General features: G+C 43.9%; 1 protein-coding gene across 4 annotated transcripts in view; it reads right to left on the bottom strand.

Annotated features, from left to right (window-relative positions):
* LOC146822541 (NACHT, LRR and PYD domains-containing protein 12-like) overlaps positions 1–20855 on the bottom strand; it is an 867568-nt gene that overhangs the window by 820120 nt on the left and 26593 nt on the right. For 3 of the 4 annotated variants that reach the window (XR_014963327.1, XR_014963329.1, XM_085613662.1), the window contains exons 2-3: positions 10841–10955; positions 5624–5773 (exon numbers count right to left, since the gene is read on the bottom strand). The gene's annotated coding sequence lies outside the window, so the exon portion shown is untranslated. The remainder of the gene's footprint in view (positions 1–5623; positions 5774–10840; positions 10956–20855) is intronic. The other variant, XR_014963328.1, reaches the window with a different exon arrangement.

Genomic DNA, 20855 nt, shown 5'->3' with positions numbered 1-20855 from the left:
CGTAGGTGGTGACCTGACTTCCCTTGATCCAACCCTCGAAGGCCCGGCTGAAATAGTTCACGTATTCCACCCAAGTTGTACCTGGGATCCGGGTGCAATCTCTGAACCTCTGGCGGTACATCTCGGGCGTGAGGCCGTAGCGGGTGAGGAGGGCAGCCTTCATGTGGTCGTAGGACGACATTTGGTGATCGGGGAGCTGCAGCAGGGCATCGCGACCCTCGTTGATAAATCTCCCCCAAAGTCCTGCTCCCCACTCACTCCGGTCGATCCGGTGGGAGGTCATGGCGATCTCATAGGCTTTAAACCACTGTTGTATGTCGTCTTCTCGGACATATTCGCGGACAACATCCTTGGGGATGTGAACTTTTTTCTCACTTGGCCCCGGGGTGTGTGGTCGCTCAGGCACTCCCAGTTCCTTATTCTGTTTGCGCAGTTCTATTTCCGCTAGTCGGCGCTCGTGCTCGAGCGTTATTTTTTTCTCTTCCAGCTCTCTCTGTCTCTGCTTTTCTTCTCGTTCCTCTCGAAGCCGCATATGCTCGAGGTTGAGTTTCTGTTCAGCTAACTTGAGTTCCCCATCCATCTTGAGTCGTGCCATCTCCAACTCGTGTAATCTGACTCTGTCTCTTTCTCGGATCTCCTCTTGCGAGAGGCCCGTTCCCCGCTCCTCGGGAGCCGTGGCGTTCTCCTCTGGTGTGATGCTGTTTTGGTCTGAGGGTCCTGTGACCCCAGTTTCTGTCCATGACTCAAGAGCGCGCTTTAGATCATCCTTGGTACTCAGGCCGGTGGTAGCAATGCCAAGTTCTATGCAAAATTGTCTCAGTTCGCGGTGGTTGTATTCTTCTAATTTCTCCATTTGGAATTTCTCGGTGGAGCTGCTATCTTTGGTCGACATCGTGCTTATGTCGTGGGGTGAGCTACTCTCTGTACGATTACGCGTTGATTCGGATCCCACCGCTGCCACCAATGTTAGAAAAGGTAGACGGACCGGGAGGGCCGGCCGGGGTCAGGGGGAGAGGTCTCCGGGGAGAGCCGTCTCCAGTGATCGTACAGACAAGTAACTTCCCCCCCACAGACAGAGATCACACACGGATAAGGTTCAGTGTTCTTTATAAGCACTTATTTAAGGTACGGTTGAATGGTACAAGGAGGTCTGGACTCAGGGGTCCCCTCGATTAGAGTCTCGCAAGGTAGGGAAGGGGGTAGCGGGACAGTCTATTTACCAATCAGGTAGTTCGGATGAGATGATGATGAGCTCACAATCCTCGAGCTTGGGGGTTAGGTGGTACGGACCGCGGCAGCGCCAGCAGGTCCCGGTGCGGGTGGTCGATACAACGGGCCGCGGCAGCGCCAGCAGGTCCCCGGAAGATGTACGGTCCGCGGCAGCGCCAGCAGGTCCCGGTGCGGATGGTCGTTACAACGGGCCGCGGCAGCGCCAGCAGGTCCCAGGAAGATGAAGGTTGCAGAAGGCCGCGGCAGCGCCAGCAGGTCCCGGTGAGGATGGTCGTTACAACGGGCCGCGGCAGCGCCAGCAGGTCCCAGGAAGATGGATGTTGCAGAAGGCCGCGGCAGCGCCAGCAGGCAGGACGATGGTTCACAAGAGCGGCTACGGCAGCGCCAGTAGACCGTCAAGGTTGAGTTCACTCGGTGTCTCTCGACTCCAGGATACAACTGCCTTCCTGCTCCGGAGCTGCCTCAGTTATAGGGCTGGTGCCCTTTGATGTCCGGACCCTCGCACTTGGAGGTCGGAGGGTCCGGGATGAAGGTGTCCAGACACCCAGCATGGGGTGGAGCCAGTGCCTGGGGGAGCTGGGGGCGATCGGCACCTGGCGGGGGAGAGCCCTTGACACTTCGTTCTCCCATTGACCTGCCAAGTGGTCCGCTCACCTCCTGGGTGGATGGTGGTGCCGGGATGTCGGGGCCGGCCAGGCCCGGGGTTAGGGTCGAGGTGAGGCCATGCGGCCGCGTGGTGCAGGGCCCAAGAGGGCGGCTTGACCCGGCCGGGGAAGCCGGTGGGGCTGGACCCCGTGATGAGTAGGGGTCCGAGGGCAGAGGGTCCGTCGGGAGACGGAGTACGGGTGCTTGTCGCGGGGGTATGCCAGGTGGGCCGGAGTTCGGGCCCTGTCGTGCGGGGAGGGAGCAAGCCGTCTGTGAGGCCTGTCCAACACTTGGCTTGAGAAACATAATCCCAAAATTGATTGGGTTAGGAGAACAGTAAGTCTTGATTCCATGTTCTGTAGAACACATTGCTATCTAGAAGCTAAAGACCCCATTTTTCCCTTACATTGTGCTTCCACATTCAGTCCTGAGTGTAGTTTACCAAACATATACCAAGATTATGCAGATGTGTTCGATCCAGTCCAAGCAACGCAGCTTCCCCCTCACAGGGTATATGACTGCAGGATAGACCTAATTCCTGGAATGCCTCTACCGTGCAGTCGTATCTATGCTCTCACTGAACCAGAGAACAAGTATTTGAAAGACTACCTTGATGACCTATTAGAAAAAGGTTTTATTCGTCATTCTTCCTCCCCGGTCTCCTCTCCTCTCTTTTTCGTGGCCAAAAAATCTGGAGATTTGAGTGCTTGTATAGATTATAGAAGTATCAACAAGGCCACCATTAAAAATCGATACCCATTGCCGTTGATTCCTGTATTATTGGATCAGGTCAAGGGTTCTTCTATTTATACCAAACTTGACTTACGTGGTGCTTATCACCTGATACGTATGCGCGAGGGTGATGAGTGGAAAACTGCATTCTGTACTAAATTCGGCCTCTATGAATATACTGTAATGCCGTTTGGGCTATGCAATGCCCCGGCGGCATTCCAGTATTTCATCAATTAAGTTTTCCATGATCTTTTAGATGTTTTTGTCATCGTCTATATCGATGATATTTTGATTTTCTCTAAAAGTGAAGAGGAACATGTATTACATGTTAGAACTGTCCTACAAAGGCTGAGAGAACACTCTTTGTTTGCCAAATTAGAGAAATGTGTTTTTCATGCCCATTCGGTAGATTTCCTAGGCTATGTACTTTCACCTAAAGGTATAGAAATGGATCCGAAAAAAGTAGAAGCCATCACTAATTGGCCAATTCCAGCCTCAGTAAAAGAAGTTCAAAAGGTGTTAGGTTTTGCTAATTTTTATCGGAGGTTTATAGCTAATTTTTCAAGGATTGTATCTCCTATCACACAATTACTGAAGAAGGGACAAATCTTCCAGTGGTCTCAAACAGCTAATGAAGCCAATTCTTGAATTAAAAAGAGCTTTTACCTCGGCTCCTGTATTAAGTCATCCTGATCCTGATCAACCTTTTTTCGTTGAAGCTGATGCCTCTCAAACTGCAGTAGGAGGGGTATTAATGCAAAAGAACCCAAACACTGGACACCTTCATCCCTTAGCTTATTTTTCACGAAAATTATTGCCAGCGGAGCAAAACTACACAATTGCTGAGCGAGAATTGTTGGCCATAAAGGATGTTTTTGCTGAGTGGAGACATCACCTTTTGGGAGCTAAACACACGGTTACAATTTTTACTGATCATAAAAATCTACAATTTTTCACGTCAATCAAAGCATTAACACCTAGGCAAATGAGATGGTTGCTTTTTTTTAGTGAGTTTGATTTTTTAATCACCTACCGACCAGGGCAAAAGCAATTGTTATCAGATACCCTCTCTCGTTTGCATGAGAACGACTTTCAAGAGTCCAAAAAAGAGGTTCAAAATATTCTTCCAAGGAACAGAATTGTAGCTGTTACTCAATCCGATTCCTTTTTGCAAAAAGTGAAGGATGAGTCAAAACAAATTGATCCGGTATCATGGGTACTTAAGAAACACTGTTCAGTTTCTAATGGATTGTTCTTCTATAAAAAACGACTATACATTCCTTCAGAAGAATTAAGACAAATAATCTTGATGTGGCATCATGATACCACCCTTACTGGTCATCCTGGTATTCATAAGACTGTAGAATTGTGTTCAAGAACCTTTTGGTGGGATACTTTGAGAAAAGATGTCCAAGATTATGTTAAAAAATGTCCCATTTGTACACGTAATAAATCTCAACACACAGCTCCGGTTGGTTATTTACAACCGTTACCAATTCCACCAGTCCCTTGGCACACTATTAGTGTCGATTTTATTACTGATTTACCTCTGTCAAATGGTTTTACTACAATTCTTGTGGTAGTAGATTTATTATCAAAAATGGGTCATTTTATTCCCTTATCGAAAATACCTTCTGCTACAGAGTTTTGTGATATTTTTGTTCAAAATGTGGTGAAATTACATGGTTTGCCAAGTAAAATTATTTCTGTTAGGGGCCCGCAATTTGTGTCAAAATTCTGGAAACATTTATGTACAAAATTAGAAATTGAAGTGGCTTTATCATTGGCCTTCCACCCACAAACTGATGGCCAAACAGAAAGAGTTAACCAGATATTAGAAAAATCGTTACGATGCTTTTTAGCCACGTTCACTTCCCAATGGGACAAAGCATTACCTTTGGCAGAATTTGTGTACAATAATAATGAACATTCTTCCTTAGGCTGTTCTCCTTTCTATTTTATGACTGGCTATCATCCTCATAATATTCCTGTACAATTACTATCGGATGATCAAAAAGAATTACCAGCTGTTTCCAAAAGAATTAAACAGCTGCAGTTATTCCAAGAAAAAATAAGACAGCATTTAGCAAAGAATAAGGCCCTTCAAAAAAAAAAAGCAGACAGACATAGAAATCCAGAACCCCTTTATAACATTGGTGATTTGGTTTGGTTATCTACTCGGAATATCCGATTAGAAGGTCCTAGAAAATTACAACCCCGTTTTATTGGACCTTTCCCCATTCAAGACATCCTTAATCCAGTGTCAATGAGGCTTTCATTACCTCCAGAATATTCTATGCATCCAGTCTTCCATGTTTTCTTACTGAAACCCTATCAGCAGGGAACCCGAAAAGACAATCCCCCTCCCCCTATCATTGTGAATGATCACCTGGAATACGAAGTCAAACAGATTTTAGATGCTAAAAGAATACGTAATAAGTTGTATTACTTGATTGATTGGAAAGGTTACGATGCAGCTGAACGATCCTGGGAACCAGCATCTAATGTTAATGCCCCAAGATTAACGAGGCTTTTTCACGCCCGTTATCCAAGTAAACCAAAACCCATAGGGCGGCCTTTGCGGGGGAGAACTGTCACGGTTACACAGAAGCTCAATCAAGCCAAATGTTCTTAACCTGTGCCACGTTAAATGTTCTTAACCTGTGCCACGTTTTCGTTTTATTTCACTGTAATTATGCTTAAATATTTTCTTTTAGTTTACTTATTAGAAACGTTAATTGCAGAATTAATCGCAGCACACTGTATGCATGTACCTTTCAAATTCACATTGGCATAAACACGAGTCCTTGTCACGTGCACAAGGGGACAGACGGCATCACAAAACTTTCCACGTCCCAAGCAAGAAACAAGCTCACGCGGCTCACGCGAATGATCAGGTTTGCCTTCTGCATGTTGCACGTGCCTGAGCTGGAATCTTCCTCACGTGGCTCTCGAACATATTTAAATCGCTCGCGCAAAGCTCCCAGTGCTTAGTCTCATCATTAGACTTCCTTACCTGCACTCCTGCTGGTCGCTTCTTCCCCGGACGAATTCCTGGATATTTTCGAAGCAAGACTCGGCTTCAGTCATCTCCTACCGTTCCAGTCCATGAGGTGGCGCTCTCGGATTATAGATGAACACGCTCCACGTCTTGATCCCTGCAAAACTGAAGAAGGTTAAGATAAGTGAAATTAAACACAGCATTCAATGCATCGACGCACCGGTGAGTCGCTAGTTAAACATTTCATATTTGTTCAATTGCAAAAAGAACTTTGGAAACAGTAAAAGACTCGTCAAGCTATTGGAACTATAAAGACTTTTCAGAATAACTTTTGTAGCAATAAAAGGATTGCAGAATAACTTTTGTAAACAAGACAAGTGGTAAGAAACAATTACCACAAAACAAAGGTAAACGTCGGAACATTTGGATTTCAAGCAACATTCTTCTTACAAGGACACTGTGCTTAAGATTTATTGTATTTATATTTCTTTACAGGGCAAGAAGAGCTTGTACAGAGAAGAGAGTATTAGTATAGTTGCTGTCATAATAATTCACTAGGTAAACCTGCTATTAGAAAGTACATGTTGTGATTAGGTTTGACTGTTTGGCGTATAATAATTGTCTAATCATTATCGTCTGTTATATTTTAGATTTGCAGGATTGTAAATTGCCAGACTGAAGAGTGTCATAAGCAGTTAAGTCAGACAGAAAAAGCGCCAGACAGAAAAGCGCCATAAGAAGTGCAAGGCAGCGACGTGCAACCAAGATCTCTCTTGTCTCTTTGTTATTCCACTTCCCCTTTCCCTTTGGGAACCTTTTCACACAACTGAATTAATCGAGTTCGGTTGTTGGACCGGTTCTTGAGGGGAATAGGGCTCGTTCATCTCTCAAGAGAAGGTTCAGGAGTTCAGGTGAGTGATAGTCGTGACATCTTCGGTTTTGGATTTGGGTCGAACCGTGTCAGTATTGTGTAAAAAAAGATATAATGTGGACACCTTAGGTGATGTTGCTAATAGGGATCGTAATTGTGAGGAAGGATCTGGAGGAACAGGAACAGCAGGGTTTGCTAATAATCGGGCGCGCGTCTCTAAGACAGTATTTTTAAGTATAAGGTATTTGTGAATGAATGAAGCAGGTAAATTAAATGAATGGCTAAGTGAGGGGAAGGATAAAAAGTCTGAGTGGGAGAAAAGCTGATGAATCCATAGTAAGCCTCTCTGGTGCCAGGATTTCCAGTAAAATGGTTTATTTCGGATGAGCAGACCTTTGTTGTGCCAAATTGTGGAATTGAGAAAGGAATCGCTAGTGTTTTGAGGAGAAGGGGATAAAGGCATTAAAAGCTGAGATGTCAGTTTGATAACGAGGGTAGACAATGTTTGGGGTTTACGTGAGAATGAGAGGTATTTACTAAAAGAAAAGGGAGACAGGAAAAGACGCTCCACCGTGGTCCATAAGGGGCAATCATTGCGAGAGTCCCGTAACCACAACGAAGCTTGACGGAGGAGGAACGCTTTTTGGTATGCTGGAATGTCAGGAAAATGAACTCCGCCCTCAGATTTGGGACAAATTAATCTGTGTATAGACATCCGAGGTTTCTTATTGGCCCAGAGGAAAGAGGAAAGAGTAGAATTAATTTTCCTGAAGAATTTTTGCGGGATAAGAACTGGGATATTAGAAATAGTGTATATGATATTGGGTGATAGCATCATTTTAATGGTATCCAGGCGTCCCCACCATGATAAATAAAGGGGATGCCATTTGGTGGTTAGATCCGAAATCTTTTGCGCACACTTATTCATGCACAATGAGACAGTATCTGAGATTGAGGGCGTGACATGTAAACCCAAATATTTAATGTGATTAGGACTCCAAGTAAAATTGGAAGCAATAAAATCAGGTTTAAACGTGAACTTTGTTAAGGGTAGAATCTCACATTTATCATTATTCAATTTATACCCCGAAATGTCAGAGTGAGCCTGTACTTCCGCCAAGAAGGTAGGGATTGAGTCAGTTGGACGGGACATAAGGAGCAGGATATCATCTGCATATGCTGCAAGTTTAATGTGAGAATGGAGCATCTGGAAGCCATGCAAGTTAGGGTTCTGGCGTAATTTTAATAAAAATGGTTCCAGGGCTAGGTTAAAAAGGAAAGGGGAAAGGGGGCATCCTTGACGAACCCCTCTTCCTAGATCAAAAAAGGGGATATCAACCCATTGGCACAAACCGCTGCCTTAGGTTTAGAGTCAAGGAAAGAAATTAGGGATATAAAGTTGGGGCCAAAGCCAAACCAATGGAGAGCGTAAAAAAGATACGTCCATTCAACTCTGTCGAACGCCTTTTCAGCGTCTAACGCTATTGCTGCCAGGGAGTCCTTAAAACCTGAGGATTTTGACAAAACGTCAAACAAGAGTCGCGAATTATCTGTTATGTTGCGACCTTTGACAAATCCAGATTGCTCAATCACCAACAAGTCTGGCAAAAAAGAATCCAAACGTAAGGCTAGTGCTTTAGAAAAAATCTTGTAATCAATGTTCACCAAGGAAATGGGCCTATAATTCTTACAGTGTTTAGGGTCCTTACCTTCTTTGGCAAATTTGAGCATCTGAGAAAGAGCCTGAAGAATGCCCTAAAACACTGAGTGTAATAAAGAATGTAATTTTGGTAAAAGGAGTTTAGAAAAATGTGAATAAAATTCAACTGTAAACCCATCCGGTCCAGGCACTTTGTCATGTTTGAGGGTGTGAAGGGCGTTCGATAACTCGAGCTGTGTCAGATCAGATTCTAATTGAATTAAGTCTGGAGTGATGTTCTTAGGCCTCTGAATGGTGGAGAAAAACTGTGACAAGGCCAAGTCAGAGGGTAGAGTTTCGGAGGCATACAATGTTTTGTAAAAAAGAGAAAATTCATGTAAAATATCATCATCCTTGAATTTCAAATCTAATTGTGCATCATAAATGGACTCAATATTCAATTTATTATGCTTAATTTTCAAGTAATTAGCTAAAGTTTTCCCAGCTTTATTTTTACCACCATAAAATTTGGCACTGGATTTTAATAGATATAGGGCCTCATGTAGGTAGCCAAATACCGGTCGGTAACGGCCGATTTTCGGTAATTATACCGTTACCGACCGGTATTTTGGCTATTGGTATGTAGGGGGACAATTTCTGGATTCGGAATTTACCGAATTGGTAAAATTACCGAATCGATAAAATTACCGAATCGGTAATGTTACCGAATCGGTAATTTTACCGAATCGGTAATTTTACCGATTCGGTAAATTCCGAATCCAGAAATGATATGTAGGGGGAGTGTGTGGGTGTGTTTAGGAGTCGGTATTTACCACCAACTAATAGTTGGTGGTAAATAATTAATGGATGTGTGTATGCTTTTTTAAACGCTTAGCAGTGTGCAATGTGGCAGACATACATGCCCTTAGGGCATGTATGTGTGCCACATGTGCACACATGGCCGAATCAGGGGTGCAACAGGGTGTCAATGTGACACCCTGCCACCCTTGCATGTTTTCCACCATTACCGAATCGGTATTTACCGATTCGGTAATGAGGCATACCTTCCCCTCAATGGGAAGGTATGCCTCATTACCGAATCGGTAAATACCGATTCGGTAATTACCGAATTGTAACGAATCGGTAAAAAATACCGACTCATTACCTACATACGAGTTACCACTTCTTAAATACCGATTCGGTAACGTTCGGTATTTTAGAAGTGGTAACTGGTATGCTACCTACATGAGGCCCATAATGAGGCATCCTCTGGAGATTTTTTATTATATTGCAATTTGGCATTAACAAGAGCAACTAAGCTGTCGTTTGTATTTGAGGTATAATAAGAGTGCTCCAGTCTCTTAATATCTTGGAGGAGATCTCTAGTCTGTTTGCGGGCATTATTACGCTTTTTGCAACAAAATTAATTATAAAGTCTCGAGCTGAGGCTTTAAAGGCATCCCAGACTGTAGATAGAGCTATGGATTCGGTTTGATTTATCATAAAAAATTCGTCAAAAAAGGTGGTGAAGGAGGCTGTGAATTTCCGGTCTAAGAGAAGGGAATTATTAAAACGCCACCTTCTGGGTCCAATAATTTTGGGTAAAATGTCTATACCAATAGAGACCGGGGCATGATCTGAAATCAAAATAGGGCCAATCTCTGCGTGTGTGAGAGTTTGTGAAATTTTATGAGAAACGAAAATATAATCAATTCTTGATTGGGAATGGTGAAGTGGAGAATAAAAAGTAAACTCTTTGGTAGTTGGATTGCATAATCGCCAAGCATCAAAAAGCTTATGTTGATTGATGGTATGAACAAAAGATTTATGAGGCTTATTGGCCACAAAGGGAATCTTAGAGTTCCTGTCAATAAATGGGTCAAATACCTGATTACAATCGCCTGCCAAGATAAAATTATCATCTATGCAGTGAGATATTTGCTTGGCAAGTGCAGGCCAAAAGGAAGGATCTCCGCAAGTAGGGGCATAAACATTCAGAAGTGAGACTGGAACACCCTTTAAAGACAGCTTGACATTCAACCACCTGCCATTGGCATCCGACTCTTGAGACAGAAGTGAGAGCGAGAGGGATTTATGACAGAGTATCACTACGCCATTGCGTTTGCCGTCACCTGGAGAAAAGAAAACCTCTCCTACCCAACCCTTCTTTAACTTTAATGATTCAGCTTCAGAGAGGTGAGTTTCTTGGAGAAATGCAATATCCACGTTTAATTTAGCAAGGTAAGCCAAAACCCGTTGTCTCTTAATGGGAGAGTTCAAACCCCGTACATTCCAGGTTATAAATTTTAATGACATTGATTAATAAAAACGACTAAACCTAAAATCATAAGAGAAGAACCCAATTCAAACAACGAAGAGAAATGTAACAAACGAGAGAAAAAATTGAAAAACCTATAAATCGCCTTCAGGATAAAAAGATTATGTTAACCATAGAGCAAGAACCAAGAAAGACATTGTAAATAAAATGATGGGCAAGAAATACCAACAGCGTAGAAAGCGAAAGTTGTGACTGAGAAAGAGGAATATAGAAGAATAATCAGAAATAAGCATGCAAAGACAAATTTGGAAGAGACATAAAAAAAAGGAAAGAGGAAAGAAATATGAAGAATATCAGAAGAGCAGATAAATACAAGTTGTGAAACATATGAGAAAGATACAGGGAATACAATACATAGAACCAAAAACAAAACAAAAAACATACCTACAAAAGGGAAATGTGACGGAGGGGGAGGTGAGGCCACGTGGACAGACGGAACATCCGGGGAGAGACACACAGAAAGCCAAGGAGAAACCACGTCATGATGAAAAAAGGAGATCTGCGAAAACAAAAAAGAACAGTTAAAGCATATATGCCCTAAAAGCAACTCTAACCAATAACTTATGTAAGCCACCAAGCAACTATGTCAGTGAAGACAATCTACGTGAGGCAATCTACGTAAAGTAGAAGTACCTTATGCAAGAATCTAGGAAATGAAGCAAGACATTGAAAAGTAGCAAAATGTTAAGTTATGAATGACGAAGAAGAAGCAGTAGAATCCATGTTAGTCGGTCCACAGGAATTGATGAAACTCTGAAGTCTCGTCGGGTCTTCATATGTGGTCGTTCTGTTATTATATGTGACCTTGAAGAGACATGGATGAAAGAATCCATAGTGAGCTCCCATGGATCGAAGGTCACATCTCATACTTAGGAAAGCTTTGCGTCTGTTGGCCGTAGCTTTTGCATAGTCTTGGGCAAAGAAGAGAGTTGAGCCAGACCATGTAATTTTTGGAATGGATTTGGCCACTGACAAAACTTTTAGCAAGTCTGTATACTCCAAAAAGTATAGAATTACACCTCTGGGTTGTTGCGAAGGTGAAGAGTTGGAAGGGACACGACCCAGTCTATGCGCACGTTGAATATTAAGTGCAGTGCCATCAAGTGAAGTAGCTTAGGAAGGAAGGACTTAAAGAAAGTGAGAGCGTCTGATCCCTCAAGTCCTTCCCCCAGGCCGTAAATGCGAAGGTTATTTCTTCGGTTACGATTTTCAAGGTCTTCGACTTGGCGCTGGAGCATCGAAACTTGGGAGTGAAGATGTGAAACACTAGCACATGACTCCTTAAGTGTGGTAACACTTTGCTCAACCACCGAGACTCTAGTATCCATCTTGGACCAATTCTCCGTAAGAATTTGTAGTTTTGCATTAGTGTCTTCCATAAAAGGTCGAAGCGCTCTAATTTCCTCCAGCAAGAGCTCCAAGGAAACCGGCGAGGCAGACTTAGGAGGGGAAGGAGGATCCTTTTTCAAACGTTTTGTGACGGACTTCCCAGAAGCTACAGAATTGGGATCCATGTTGGGCTCCGCAGATTGTGGCAGAAGCAGTAGAGAATCTTCGAATTTAGAAAATTCTGTAAAAAGCTATGAATTCTTAATAAAAGTGTGCCGCACTTTTGAAGAAGTCTTGGTTCTGCCCATCAAATAGACCAACACAGGAGATAGTTATGGAGCTGTAGAAAAATAATGACCGGAACCACTGTATATTCAGCGAGCAATCGATAAACAGATAAGTAGAACTGGAACCATGAGGAGAGCAGAGCTCAGTTAGGTCGGAGCAACAATTGAGAGCAAACTGCAGGCAACCAGAAGCATGGCGGCACTTGTAATGATTCTCCCAACTCCTCACCTGAAAATGGCTGCCAGGAAAGTCCCTTCACAATGAAGGAAAGTACACGTGGAAAATAAGGCAACCAAGTTTATGCAACGAAAGCGGGTGATAAATGGTGAACAAATGGGTGAAAAAACATTGCTTGCTAAGCTAGCATGCATTAGCAAGCTATTGCTGACAGAAACTCCAAACGCGGCAAAAAAAGAAAATGGCGGCCGCTATGAAGCGTCGCTCCGTGAATACACACAATGCGTGAGAAAAGCTTGTTTCAGCGAGCGTTCGCAGAAAACTTCAAATTCATTGTTGGCAGCGTACCTTCCCACGACGCTGGAAGCGGAAAGTAGCGCGCCCGGTGTCAAGAGACGCGGCAAGACCGAGACGGACCCGGGAGCCTCACACGGAAGCCACCATACTCCGTGGGCGTCAAGCCACGCCCCCCATTTTAGATTTCATGGAAGACTGGAGTTCATCTTAAGTAAAAGTGCAGAGTCGTAGGGTCACCACAATGGGTATTTACCTTACCCTTAGAGATCTTGCAACTGGTCCCATGAAAGATGTGGTAAATAAGTAGAGCCGGATGCTTCGATAAAGGTAAGGAAACAACAGGTTTATTAGGGCCAGCGGCACAGCGGACACTTCCACGGCTGGCCAGGGATCAACGGACTGAACTAGAACGACCACGCAGGGACAAACCTAGAATGTCAGTGAAGTATTCCATGAGAACAGGGAACAGGAGACATGAAGGAAAGGCTAAACAGGCAACAGTAAGTACAACACATCCCCTCCCTCTATCAGAACAGAAAAAACAAAGTAAAGAAGAAAAAACATGTGAAGAAAACAAAAGAATAGGCAAAGGCACTAGCAAACAAAATCATTTAAGTACACAGGAGGCCTGAGCCTTCTCAGACATCTGACAGCTCGTGAACTCTCAGACCAATCACTGGAAGAAAGAGTGCTCTCGTTGGCAACAGAGCCACTATCACCAACAGCATCACCATCAGCACCCCTCACCCTTGGGTTTCCAGCGAGGGGAGGAACAGTGGTACCGACATCAGGGGTGACAGAATTACCATGGCGAAGAATGGTGACACCAGAAAGATTTGTTTTTTGGATACAAAGCCACCCGCCAAGGTTCCATTTCACACCATTGTCCAAGATGACGAAATGTGGAAAGGCACATTTGACTCTGAAAGGACCCCTGAACTTGGACAAACCTCCCCGACCTCACTTTGACTACGAATACAGAGTGCACTAGAAACAGAACCACTCAAGGAATGGTAGACCTCACCCCTCCACTAGCAACCACTCTTTAATTCATGAAGGGGTCAATTGGAACCTGGGGGTCCTCCTGGCATCAATTCAAAAGGAGACATACCACTCTGCTCAAGCTTGGTAGTACGGTAAGCCCTATGATAAGAGTCCCATGCCTCTGTCTAGATGCACGGAGGAGGAACATGTAGAAGGGGCGATATGAAAAATACAACCATGTCCTTATAAGAATGGACGGCGTAAAAGATGAATTTCTTTGCTGGTTTTTAGACTCTGCATAGTGTGTCATTGATGTCCAGTAATCAGTGCATGTGCTCTGACCCCTAAAACATGCGGAAAATAGCTAATCCCGGATTGCCAAATTTAGTTGCCCTATGAAGGCTGTATTATATAGTATAGAAACTATACACATGGCCTGAAAAGTTGAATGTCTCCTGTTGGACTTGGCCCTCTGCAGGGTCACCCCAAACATTTTCCCTTCACCTCACCTTTTTTCAGAATTTGTTTTTTTTTTTAGGCATTAAACTTCACCACGGCTAACCAGTGCTCTCTCTAAAATATGGTAAAATTGGTCTACACCTGACAGGCACATTTATTGTCTTGTAGATCCCTAGTATATGGTACTACATGTACCCAGGGCCTGTCCATTAAACGCTGCTAGTGGCCGTGCAGCACTTATTCTGTCACCCACTAAAGTAGCCCTTTAAAACATGTCCCAGGCCTTCCATTACAGCCTGCACTGCGATTTTAAACTGCCATTTGAACCAGGCAAAAAAAACGCCAGGCCTAAATCTCCCTTTTTAATACATAAGACACTCCTAAGGTAGGACCTAGAGGCCCATGGGGCAGGGTGCATTATTACCCCTATTACATTTAATAGGTGCTAACGTTTGTAGATGCCGGTGCAAATGACATGTCGAGACTCAAATGATTGTAATTTAAAACCCTCTTTGATGGTAAAGTCACAATTCTTCCCCAGAGGACTGTCCTGCTGCGTGACGCCTGGCCTACTCTCTGAGAAGGAAGAATGGACCTGCCCCCGTCAACCCAGGCTAACCTGAGTGACTCCAAATGTCAGTTGGCTGACCTCCTGTTCTGAGCTGCAGGGGCACAACACGCTCCAGAGGCCTCACTGCCACTGCTCAGCTGACCTGCTGCAACTGAACCTGCCTGAGCGCTACTGGCCTCTGTGAGAGTGAGTCCCTGATCCCCAGGAATAACCTCCACATGTCCTTTAAGAAAAGGAGAAATCTTAAAGTTTTGGGCACTTCCCGACTGCAAACGGGCCTGTTCGCACTGAGACTCTGCTGCCCACAATGACCACATATGCAAAGCTCTGGTCAACCAGACTCTTCACGCTACAGAGACTGCCAGTGACGAATGGCAGCGCCAGATCAATACTTCACACTACTGTGATGACAGCCTGCAGTGACCACAAACATGAAGCTCTAGCAATGACCCTCCATGAAGCCCCAACTGGTTCTTCACGCTGCAGTGACAACAGCACACACTGCCTGGCCTGCTCTTTCTGCTACAGCAACATGGTGGCCTGGACTTGTGACTTTTCCCTTTCTAGCACGACCAGATGACTGTGAGTGGGGATTTGTGCTTTTAGGTGCCATACTTACCTAAAACATTTCAAATTGAATATCTCCGGTTCTATTGATTGGAATTTTGCCATTCTGATGTCATTTTGTTTATTGAACTTACCCTATTTTTCTAAATTGGTTTGGGATTCTTTTAGTTTTGTGTTTTCACTTCACTGTTGTGTACTCCAAAAATACTTTGCAAATTGCCTCTAAGTTTCTGGCATGCTAACAGAGAGTTAAGCACAGAATAATTTAGTTACTTTTCGTGGGTTTCCTTGACAAGGAATGTGGTTGTTGCCTGAGTGGGGCTGCAACCCCGCCCTCAACCATTAACCTAATTTCTTACATCACCTGTGGACTGCAGTTATTTTTTGTGCCACCCACTAGTGTGACAAGGAAAACATGGATTCAGGCCTACCATTGTAGCTGGATGGCAGCAGTGTAAACGTGCAACCTAAGCTGTCAAAATATCCTTTTTGACAGGGGAAAACCTTACTTTCAAATATTAATAAGTCACAACTATATAGGCTTTGCAGTCCACAAGGCAGGATGCACGGTATTTAAAAATGGGACATGAAGAAATTTACTGTTACCTTGTACCTGCAGTGACAAGCCCCCGAAAACAATTTTCACTGTGGAAGGCTCTGGATATCCTATGAGGAAAACTAGAGTAAAATTAGAATGTTAATTCTGCATCTTGGGTTTGAGACCAGTACCAAAAAATGCAGTAACTCTTTAACATTTATTATAAGCCTTATTCAATATTGTGGCGGGAGTTTTAATAAATATTCATGAAAAGTAACTTTTAGAAAATTACCTTTCTCTGACCGAGCTCAAGAAGGCTATTTTACAATAGCTCTATAGCAGCTGTCATTCAAGTGCTTGACCTTAATTATGTGAAATTCTTACCAGAAGCTACACAGTATATTACTATGATAGTGAGGCTGACCCGAATGGGCAGGGAGGACTCCTCTGAGCTCAGGTAGACCTTCAGAGTGGGGATTACTGCCCCTCCTATTGGGACACTAGTGTCAAATCCTACCTGACAGGTCTGTCTTAGGCACATGTAAAACCTTTTGTCCCAGGCCTGCACGTATCCTCAGAATCGAATTGGTGCTCTAAGGGGTCCACCTCTCAACCGCCCCAAGTCTGGACATTAATTATACGCAGACTAAAGGGTGGTTAAGCAGGGGAAGGAAAGGAAGGGGACAGCAGGGAGGGAGACCTGTAGGAGACACAAAAGGGTAACACGGATTAGTACCAGAACCGCCCCTCGCACACTTCTGCAGTCCCCATCTACCTTCTCCCGTACCTCTATCTTACTACCCTACTAACCTGTAAAGGAAAAGAAGGACGAATCAACCAACAGGGGTGCGGCTTAAACCTTATGGTGCCAACGGTAGGAGTAAGATATGCTGGTAACTATGGCTCTGTTATGCACCCCTGTGGAAATGAGAGAATAGCACAAACACAGGTAGTAGTCTTCGAGAGTCAATTACAGGTATGTCTCTTACAATAGTTGCGCAAGCAGGTGCGCGAATGTCACTGCAATCGCTGTGAAATAATGTCCACTTCAATTACTCCAACGGTTGTATTTCCTAGCAGTTACGTCACTCATACCATTGGGGAAGACAAAGAAAACAAATGATGCTAGCTGAGGGCGTCCCCTCTTAACTGGGTATTATCTGTACTTGCCCTCGCATGAACTCTGAGAACTGATTTAGGGGAGAATTCGCCAACGTAGGGAAAGCTCCCCGCACGTAGCAGCCTAGAAGCTGAATGCGTGAGAGGAGGTTCGGAACGAGAACCAAGCTTGCAATACACACGTATCTCCTCATGTCACTGCAGGACCAGAGTACGAAATTCACCCAATTCGAGAACAAGGTAATATACTGACTGACTGGTGTCACTGACACCCTTACCAGACCTCCAATGCAAAAACGAAGCCCAGAGAAGCCTGCATTCCTCGGAATAATCGGCAGCGTTTCTTCGTGCTGCCTGTTCTTATGCGGGTGCTTCCGCATCACGCGGGACGCATGACGGAGACGTCCTACGTCCCGTCGCGCGTCAGGGCTGCCGGGAACTGTAGTTTCCGTTCAGCGCCTGCCAGCGCGAACGGAGCTGCAGTGTCCCGCAACACCTTTGCATCCTTGAAAAGGATTAAACAGGGTCAGAACACAATTCTTGTGTACCTCCTATCTGGTTGCTGACAGACTTTGCATTTGTCCTACCAGACTTCCGTCTCCTACTTTATTTTGTGTCCGGGGACTGGTTGAAACTAGATTTTTGGGGTAAATGTGGAAGGACACTGGTGCTTTCCATAGCACCCTTCCATACATACCCCAGATCTCTTAGCTCACATTTAGTGTGGCTGAAGATTTGGTCCATCTTGGCATTGGCCTAGCACATGGCATTTTGGGCCTGTTTGTAGTAAAGCAACTACTAAAAGTGTGGGTGCAGGTGCCCCATGGACCTTTTATCCTTTTTTTAGGGAGCTCCCAGGAGCTACGCGGACCCGCTAACTGGTGCCAGGCATAAATATGGCACCCCAAGGTACCATCCTTGGAACACTCTCTAGTCCTATGGAAAGCGGAAGAAGGACTGTGCCTGCTTTTGAGACTTGTAGGCACCTGCCCCCCTTTGCATCCAGGACAAAGAACTGGACACCAAGGGTCAGTTGTCCTGACATAACAAGAAGCCTTTCCCCTGAAAATGCCCAGCTGGCTAGTGGAGACTTTTCTATTGGCCTCTGCCTTACACCATAACAGTCTCTAGGTGCCTTCCCCTGAGACTTTAAAACAGTATTCCTGTAGTTGTTTGGGCATCAGAAGAAAGGTTAGAATCTTTTGAAAACTTTTCCTCCAGAGCTCCAGAGTTTCATCGGGACCTGCCAGAAAAAGTATCCAGCCAGCAATTTCACAGCTTTAGATTGGATTTATAACTTTGTCCCATTGAAAGGTCCCAACATCACAGAAAAAACAACTAAGACCCAATCTGCACTAGACTTAGAAGATTTTCAGTGAGAATTTTTCGAAGCAGCAGATTTCTAGTGGGGAGAACCTGGTTCAAGGATCCGGCCTCACCAAAAATTGACACAGTCCAATTTTTCGTGGTGTGACCCCAGAGAGTATCTCCATACTACTTGGTGTAACAGCTACGCTACACTCTCAAATTGCCACCTCAGTCACACCAAAGTGTCATCAAGATACCAAGATATCTGACTTAGTGGTCCCCTTGGTCTACAACTACTACAGTTTGCTGCACTTTTCCCCTCTATAACAAAGAGTACTACTGTGTGACGTGGCATGCCAAAAACCAGCATAAGAGAACACTGGCTCCCATCTTATACCACGCTCAAATTGGCATTTGAGCCTCCTACTGTACAACATGGAAATACTTCACCACACAGGCCACTATTGGTGCTTTGACCATGGCAGAAAATGAACCTAAATCATCCCTTGAACGCTTCAAGGCTGAACCTCCATCTTTGGATTCACTGATCAAAGGGAAAACAGACATTAACACTACTATGGACATGATTCTAAAGAAATTAGTTGTGGTCTACGATGTTGCCAAATCAACCAAGAGTAATACAGATGCAATGCAGCTAGAACTGAGTGCCATATGGGTGGACATCTGCAATTGTAGTGAAAAGCTCTCTGATGCAGAGCAATGAATCGGTTTCGTAAAGGACCTTTCATCTAATACAGAGAAACACTTCAATCATCTAGGAAGACTCTCCATAAAGAGGCAGTGGACTTAGAGGACAAAAACCGTAGGGGTAATCTACGAATGTTTGGAATCCTGGAGGGAACAGAAGTCTGATGATTTAGGCATACCATTTGTCAAAGACTTAGAACTCGAACGTCTTTCAAGCTGCAAATAAGCTAATCACGAGGCAGATCGTTTGCAAACCTCTGCGCTTTCAATACACTGAGCTGCTCCTCAACTATATGCGCAAACATAACCACATCACTTGAAATGGCTAAAAATACATATTTTACAGGACTACTCAAAATCAACAGTTGATAAGAGAAGAGGTTTCCTGGCTCTTCGTCCCTGACTGAAAAAACTAAATCTACAATTTTCATTTGTTGTACCTGCAAGATTCAGAGTATTCATGGATGGCAAACACTATATTTTTGTCAATGCTAAAGACTTCACAACGTTTTTGGATGGATGGGAAGACCATGAAAAGGAGGCCCACCTTTCCAATTCCAACAAAAGAAAACTGTAACTCTAACTCTCTGAACAATTGACTATCCAATCCACACCTAGGTGCCTTATAGGACCACACCATTTATTTCTGATTCCCTGCTCGGCTACAGATGAGTCACAGTGCAGTTTTCTCATGTTTGTTCTTGCAAGCATTTACTGTGAGGATATCGGTAGTGCTTACCAATACTTTCTGCCCATATTAGATAGTGTTTCCCACTGTCACTTCCTAATGTATACTTAGGATTACTATACTTTGTCATTATTGTGGTCTGGATATGTTAGCAACTAGTTTACTAAAACCATAAGTCTTGTGCTTATATTACTACGTTCTCAAGAATATGTTAATTCACATCATTACACCCTACATTAAGCATGTGCAAAGGTGCAGTTGTTGACCTACTCATTTCTACTGCCCTTTAGATTACTTATTGCTGTATTCTCCCCATAAATGCACCCACAATGACCGGTGCCTCTGTTTAAGAGCGTTGCTCAAGCATAGATCACTTATGACTTTTTACAACCTTGGTTATTTTACAAGGTGATAATTATCCATTGGTCCTGCAAATTTTAGTTGACGTCTCTGTCATCTCTTCCTATTTACCTGTTATGGGTGGGACGGTGGTCACAGGGTGGGCTTGGGATCTTATTGGGTGTGTTTTTATTTCTTACTTACCTTGTTTCTTTACTGCATTTGTTTTCTCCTCTCTTCATACTGCACTAAGGATTGGGTGAACCTTGACTTGTGGCTCATGTCATGTACACCTGTTTATCAGGCCACTCTACTCTTGTCCCGTTTTAACACGCACCAGACTCATATGGGTATTAGGTTCCCTACAATCTGACGATATTTTTTATTGGCACACAGTGTTCCACTCTCTCTACAGTTTGATTACTCCGATACACTAGATCTGACCTATCAATCACGCTGTCAAGATGGTTAATCCATTCTCCATTGACAGTTCGAAGATAGTTTCACTGAACGTTAAGGGATTTAACCACCCTATTAAATACGAAAAAATTGAAAGCTAACCGGTTAAACTTAAGGCTGACCCTATAATACTACAAGAAACTACAGTTGGCCAGACAGAAGGTGCTTTCCTTAACACCAAATGGACAAGCAAAATCATCTGTTCTGCTGCTGTAAATAAAAAGAATGGGGTTATAACGATAATCTAAAAACAAATTCCAACCTCAGACTAACATCTCACTCCACTGACGACGAGGGTAGGTTAGCAATCACAAAACTAGAATGGAAAATATATGCACCCCATTATCCGATATGGCCCAAATGGTGATGCTCCTGAATTTTGGAATTCCCTGGCCGATACCCTAAAAAACATCCCTGGACACAAATTGATGATAATAGGCAGGGACTTTAATCTTTCCCTAGACCTAACACTGGACAGATAATCGAAATCCTCCCTCCACCCTTTAAAGTCCCACAAGACCTTACTAAATATCTGCACTAGATTTAACTTAAAGAATTGTTGGAGGCT

Source organism: Triturus cristatus, chromosome 6 (genome assembly GCF_964204655.1).
Source record: "Triturus cristatus chromosome 6, aTriCri1.1, whole genome shotgun sequence".
Taxonomy (NCBI): Eukaryota; Metazoa; Chordata; class Amphibia; order Caudata; family Salamandridae; genus Triturus; species Triturus cristatus.
This window is presented reverse-complemented; position numbering and strand designations above follow the sequence as displayed.